Source organism: Ursus arctos, unplaced genomic scaffold (assembly GCF_023065955.2).
Source record: "Ursus arctos isolate Adak ecotype North America unplaced genomic scaffold, UrsArc2.0 scaffold_22, whole genome shotgun sequence".
Lineage (NCBI taxonomy): Eukaryota > Metazoa > Chordata > Mammalia > Carnivora > Ursidae > Ursus > Ursus arctos.
The window spans coordinates 55,957,479-55,963,237 of record NW_026622897.1 but is presented as its reverse complement, the minus strand read 5'-3'; positions in this window follow the sequence as shown (position 1 = coordinate 55,963,237).

Below are 5,759 nucleotides of genomic sequence, written 5' to 3'. Positions count from 1 at the left end.
TGGGGAGAAGAGGGAAGAACGAGAGAGACTCAACCCTTGGCCTGGTCCCAGCCCCACACTGACCTCATGTTTCCCCCAGCTTCCTCCTCCTGGCCCAGCTGCAGCCAGCTGCAGCCCCTTTGAGCCTTTTCGTATCACCTCTCCTTCAAAACAAACAGCCTTGCAGAGTTTCTGAAGCCATTTCCAATACTAACCCTGACCCTCACCTCATCCTTGACCAAGGGTCTTCTGATGTGACCAGTTCTTAGCCTTACCGGGATGACTTTTCCTACCCGTCTCCCTCATTACCTCTGGGCTTGCTATGCCTGCATCCTCCCTCTCACCCTTCCAGCCGAGGAGAGGGCAATCTAGCCTGTGTGTTCATTACTCTCAGTTGCACTCCACAGAGGAAGGAGGAAGTTGGTTACCCTTGTCTTATGTCTCCTGGGCATGGAGGCTCTTCCTTGTTCCCAGAATCAAAGTCTGGATTGATGGGGGAGGAGATGTGATGTCAGTCTGCAGCTTTTGCTCAGCCCTCTGCTGGGCTTCTGGAAGTAAGCAGGACGGACTTCCCACCTCATGAGGCATCGAGTTCAGTGCAGTGAATACATAGTGCAGACAGTGCCGGGGAAGGTAAGGCAGGAGAGGGGGTTGCTGTGGTGTCCTGGAGAAGGTGGGGAACAGAATTGGACCCTGGAGGACTGGGAGGCTCTGAGGCAGGGAAGCAGAATTCTGGGAAGAGGACTCCCATATGCAAAGACATGGGGGATGGATTGAGTTCATTTAGTTATTTACTGACAGCCCCTGTGTGCTGTGCTCAGCCTAGGGAGACAGATCAGCTAGGACCTTGCCCTCTAGACCCTGCCCGTCTAGTGACAAGAGATAAGATTCAGATCAGCCTCCACGTGATGTAAGATAGAATGTACCTGTGAGAGAAATGGGGACCAGATCTGGGATGGGATAAGTCATTTGGGATTTGGGTGATTTACAAGAGTACTTGGGCTCTGGAGGACCAAGGTTAGAGAGACACACAGGAGTAAGGAGGGGTTGGAGGATGGAAATGGGGAAGAAATGCTGGATTCCCACAGGGACCGGAAATATTGCTGCTTGATGGGTTTTGGGGAAGAGTGTGTGGAGGCTGCATGTGGCGGATCAGGGTGGTGTGGCCAGAGCTCGGGAACAGAATGCCCACGGATGGATTGTAGTTAGAATGAATTTCAGGAAGGGCTGTAGAAGGGGAGCCCCATGCCAGGGAGGCAGGTTAGAAAGCTATTTTTAAGTTCCCATTGCCCCCACACTCTCCCATTTCTTACAGCCCATTCCTCCCCTCCCCCACTCCCAGTTGGGACACTTCCCCTGCTCTAACGGCCACCAAGATCTGGCAATCAGGCAATCTGCTGCTTCCTTTCCCTCCCCCATTCTGGGCCTGCCTGGGCCACACCCCAAGACCAGGTCCCACTGGGTGCAGGCTGGGCTCCAGAAATCACACTCAGCAGGATTAGCTCCCCATGAGCTGTGCTCCTTGCAGGAGCCTGGTCAAGCTGGTAGCGGGAGGAGAGACTTTTGCCTATTTCAGTCAGAGCTTTTGGCTGTGGGGTTATTATCCAGTTCTGGGCTTCTGAGGTATCTCTCCGGATCTCAGTAATGCAGGCAGAAGCAAGCCGATCAGAAGGCAGTGGCTGTACACTGTGCTTAGCTTTTCTGTGGGGGCAGTCAGGAGAAGCTCAAGCTTCAGTATTGGGGTGGGGGGGATCCACAAGCTAGGAAACTTATGTATAATTATTGGAGGAGAATTACACAGAGCCAAAGAAGGGTTAAAAGAGGTGGCCATGCTATGGACTTTTGGGACCGTCAGACTGAAGCTAGGCCTGGAGGCAGGAAGATATGAGGGGGTGAGGGGAACAGCATACAGAAGAGCAAGAGGAAAAGTTCAGAAGCAAGAATGGGCCTGGCTTGTTTGCAAAGGACAGTGGAGATCCCCCTGGACCAGGGAGTTGGAAGCTCACATTTGCAAAGTACCTACTCTGGATACATATCTTGCACTTAACCCTTCTAACAACCTGGTAAGATTGGTACTGTTACTGAGCTCATTAAGTGGCAGAACTAGGATTTAAACCCTGAGTCCAAAATCCCTACCAGATTATGAAGAACCCTGAATGCCAAGGTGAGGGACCAGGCAGGATCTGAATTAAATTCAGAATATGAAGCCAGAATAAGTCATTGTAATTTGGCTGATACTATACAGATTTGCAAACATTAACTTATTTACTAAACAAAAGTCCTTTAAAAAAAAAAAAGTCACCTGGTGAAAAAGTCACAGATGATCCCCGACCCCAGGCAGGCCAGGCCTCTCTGTTTGGCCTCCGCAGCACTGACTGTCCCTTCTTACGTGGCACAGGTTAGACTCCCACCTTCTAGCACGTGCCTCCATAAATGAGCTGTGGGAACTTACTTGACCCAGCTCAGGCCATAGGATTTCAGAGAAAAGAGTTGTCCTGGGAGAGAGGATAAAAGTCCTAGCTAGACCTGAGTGGAGAGAATTGGGCTAATGCCACCACTCAGACACCTGCCTCCTCAGTGCTTTCTGCATTTTGGGATGAAAGGCAGTGCTTTTGTAACCTCTTAAACGCACAGCACAACTTACAAAGCACACATTCCCATGCTCAGGGATCCTTCCTGCTGCCCTTTGAGGCAGGGAGGGCAAGTATTATCCTTCCTGTTGTACAGATGAAGAAACTGAGGCTCCAGGGAGGGAAGTGGCTTACTTCTTAAGGTCTCTAAGACAGCTGGTAAGTAAGGGGTAACTTGGAGGCTGTGTGACACCTTGAGGAAGATGTGGGAGTGGGACTTGGGATCACAAAACGGGGGTTATGTCCTGGCTTCCAGGCTAACTAGTTGTGTGAAGTTGGGTTACTTTAACTGCCCTGAGTTTTTTTCCTAATCTGTGAGTTAGGAATATTACCAGTAGGTAGTCATAAGGACCAAATAACATCATCACGTGACCTAGAAAAGGTTGTACCACGTGAGGGTTTTTGATCAAGGGGCAGAGTCAGCAGGTGAGCCCCAGAGGTCAAACTCAGGTATCTGGTGCTCCGGCTCTATAACACACTGCTTCTGTTTTGCCTGGTTTCTGGACACTACCCACTCATGATCCTTTTCCGGTGTCAGTCCCTGTTCCCTGGCCAGCCCGGAAGCTACCCCGTCCCTCCCAGCTTCTTTGAGGGCTGATTTACTGATTGCTGGTTGATAACCCCTCCCTAGAGAGCTGCCTGGAGCCTGTTATACTTTCAGTCTCGTGGGCCTTGTGACTGCCGGCCAGAGTTCCCTCCTCGCCTTCCTGCCTGGGCCAGCCCAGTGTTGGGCTCGTAGGGGAAGAGTTCCCAGTCACGCTGCCACACCCACTCCCCAGCTCTGTGTGGAACTGAAGATTTACAAGTCCAAGAGTCCTCTCAAAATGCCAGTGTCTCCCAGATAATCCTGTGGACACAAGTAATGGCCCATTTCCCCGTCCCCAAAAAACTGGTTCCTCCTTTCCCTGGGGAAGGAGTCACAGAATCCTGAGAATGAATGTGCCCCAACTTGCCCCAGTGTGCCCAGGCCTTATGCATTTCCTGACTCAGCCCTCCCACCCCCACCTGGGGGCCTTTCCTGCCCCCATCATCCTATCCTCTGCTCCTACGGCTCTTGAGTCTCATTTCATCTACCTGGTGCCCTTGTCACAGGCATTTTTTTCTCCCCATTTCATGGATTGGGAAACTGAGCCCCAGAGAGGGTAAGTACCTCATGCTTGCTTGCAGTGAATCAGCACCAGAGCAGAGCCGGGGCTAAGACTTAGGTTAGGTCTCTTGACTTCCAGTCTAAGGTTCTCTCCACTGCCCTAGGGGACCCTTATTTCCTTCCCAGACCTGTTCCCAAGGTTCTCTATCCTCTCTCCTAAGATTGAACACATACTTATTCATGCAAATAAGATGGAAATATTTTTAGTGCCCAGAGAGGCAACCTTACCTCCATTTCCCTCCAAGCTGGTCCCAGGGGAAGTGGGGACCTGGGAAGGAGCTGGGACCATCCCTGGGTCCTGTGCAGATCCCATACCCCCAGAATTCTGTTTCCAAAGGGGGATTCCTTCCCCCTCCCCCATTTGATTTTTGAGGCTTCTGAATCAATGATTGAGAGGTCCAGCTCAGGGATATGGGGTTCTCAGACCGGGGTATAGTTTGTATAAAGTGAAATAGGGAAAATGGGCCAGTGGTGATGGTGCTTGGGTAAAAAAAAGGGATACTTAAGAGATCTCCCGTGTGTCTAAAATAGGGCTCTCTCCACCCAGGGAGTAGGGACCTGGTTGTGGGAGAGAGTCAGGGAAAGGAAGTCACATACTGACTAGAAAAAGCCCCCCATGGCTGAGAGGAAGTAGCCAATGAGAGGAGGAATCTTGCCACAGCAGTATAAATAATCACAGGGTTTCCGGAAGCTCTGCTCTGTTCCAGAACTCAGAAGAGCAATTCCTCACCCCAAAGCCCTGTGAACTGGAGAGGGGATCAGGGTGATGGGTGCAGCTGGGACTTCTCTTATACTTACCCCACTAATAATTACAGCAGCCTCTTTGGCACTTCCTGTGTGCCACACCTCATGCCACTTGCTTCATGTTCGCTCATTTCATACTCTTGGCAATTCTAACACAATAGGCAAGATCATTCCCATTTTACAGATGAGAAACTTAAGACTCAGGAAACTTAAATATGTTGCCCAAGATCAAACATGACTGGTTGGTGGAACTATGATTAGATCCCTGGCCAGGGGGCGCCTGGGTGGCTCAGTTGTTAAGCGTCTGCCTTTGGCTCAGGGCGTGATCCTGGCGTTCTGGGATCGCGCCCCACATCAGGCTCCTCCACTGGGAGCCTGCTTCTTCCTCTCCCACTCCCCCTGCTTGTGTTCCCTCTCTCGCTGGCTGTCTCTAGCTCTGTCAAATAAATAAATAAAATCTTAAAAAAAAAAAAAAAAAAAAAGAATCCCTGGCCAGTCTGACTTCAGCATGGATTCTCAGTGATAGTGCTTTAATGGCACTATATTCTCTATCGAAGAGTCGAGAAGCTTCCAGAATTGTTCAGAGGCACATGCCATGATCTCAGGAAAAGGACAGAACATGAAGGGGGAAATCAAATGTTTGTTTTCCTCTTCTGTCCATCCTTCTTGGCTGGGCTTGGAGGCTCTACCTTACCCCAGCAGGGCCTTGAGAGAAGATGCTGATGTCTGGGAGCCACAGCCTTTGACTCATTCATCATTACATACCAGAATCCAGACAAAACCCCAAGCCCTGGCTCAGTCTCCGGGATTCTCCTGCACTGAGTTGCCAGATAGGGTTTACTGTGCTTACAAGAGTTATGAGGTCAGCTTTCCCGCCTTCTCCCCACCCCTTGGGCACCCTGGATTGCAATAGGGCAGCTGTCTTGAGAATTTTGCTCCTTGTGCAGCCGGTTTCTCATTGTGCCTTTTGGTTTGCACTCAGTAGCCAAGATGTCAGGTTTGGAGTTAAAACATCAGTGCACTGGCAGGGTGGGCCCTGAGTTGGTAGAAGCTCTACCCATGGCTGCATCTCAGAGTGACCTGGGACAGCTGCTGTGTGCCAGAACCCCTCTCCAGTCTACTCAGTGGGAGGGGTCCCCATCTGGTAGAGGGTCTGGTAGATACCCTACTTAGGTACCTCACTTTTTGTGTCTCTACTGCCTGGAGGGGAAAAAAAAAAGTAGCTAATACTGATTGAATACTTATTAGGACCCAAGGTA